The 1,232-nt window shown below is 39.0% G+C and overlaps 1 protein-coding gene across 1 annotated transcript in view; it reads left to right on the forward strand.

The window, feature by feature from the left end:
- Positions 1-458: 458 nt before the first annotated feature.
- Positions 459-1,232, forward strand: part of ankef1a (ankyrin repeat and EF-hand domain containing 1a) — a gene marked incomplete at its 3' end in the record, with an annotated part of 36,387 nt that continues 35,613 nt past the window's right edge. Inside the window, 1 exon segment of the mRNA XM_014023918.1 lies at positions 459-830.

A 1,232-nucleotide genomic window follows, 5' to 3' on the forward strand; every position in this document is an offset into this window, starting at 1 on the left:
TCTAATGATAATGCGAGAGAACCAGTTCCAGCTGTTTTTATTTTGTTGATTGCCAATTAGCTACAATAACAAAATATTATGAATGGGCAAATAACCAAAACTATTGTTCAATATTAGTTATAGAAAGATAATCATATAATTGCTTTCAAGCTGTGCTTGTTAATGCACAAAATATGGACATAGTTTCTTTCTCTGGTGCTCCCTATACAGAGAATCAGCCAATAAGCCGGCAGCAGTCTTGTTTTATAAAATATGAATATTACGTTTGAGCTATCTTGAATTGGAATTATGACTGGTCAGAATGTTGATACAGATATCTTAAATTACCATTCCTGATAGTCAAAATGTAGTTGTTCATGGTATAACACATTTTTAGATATCTAGAATGCAATTACAGATAGTAAGACTAAACCGATTATATGCTAAAATAGCTTGCCATACAACTGTGTACATTCTCCACTGTATGTTTCCTGGTCTTTTATTTTTTTATTTTTTTAAGTGGGCGGCTTCTCATTATGAGAACTAGACAAATAGCTAAAGAGCTGAATTCCTTCATGTTTCCTGGTCAACACTTCCTCCTCATGAATAACGGAGTCTGTTACCATGGCTACGACTTTGTTTACATTCGGCGGCCCGGCTCGCACCAAGTGAAGGGCTGTGATAAAACCGTYCGTAAGGGGGATAAACTCCGAACCAGTGCGTCTCCTGGTTGGCCAGAGGTGTTGGGTATGTGGACCACGAAGTTCAGAGAGAGGTAAAAAGTTCCCCAAGACGGAAAACGGAGCGTGCCAAACAACACTGGAGACAAGCTGACCGGCGGTGTCCTGCAGGTGAGAATCACTGAGGTTTATCAGCTCTGAATACATTTTCAGGTTCTAGTCACTGCTTTTTAATGTGAACTTAACCTTTCCGGGGGGGAAAAACACACTTCATATTGGGTAAAGGTGAGAAATAATGTTTATCAGTGTGTGTGTGTGTGTGTGTGTGTGAGTGGAGGGGGGGCTGTTTTTGGTGACATTTGGGGGCAATTTTAAAGGTATTATATCATGCTTTTAAATCCTTCTTTTTCACATCTAAATCATTCACTTATGGTCTATTTAAAATAAAACTGCAACACTTTGGTCTTAATTCCTCGTTTTTGTTGCTCCACAGACTCCTTGTATCATGAGTGGAGTTTTTTGTGTGTTTTTCTTCCTGATTGGTTCCTGCGTTTAATTGCACCACCTGCGTGC

This window comes from Austrofundulus limnaeus, unplaced genomic scaffold (assembly GCF_001266775.1).
Source record: "Austrofundulus limnaeus strain Quisiro unplaced genomic scaffold, Austrofundulus_limnaeus-1.0 Scaffold396, whole genome shotgun sequence".
NCBI lineage: Eukaryota > Metazoa > Chordata > Actinopteri > Cyprinodontiformes > Rivulidae > Austrofundulus > Austrofundulus limnaeus.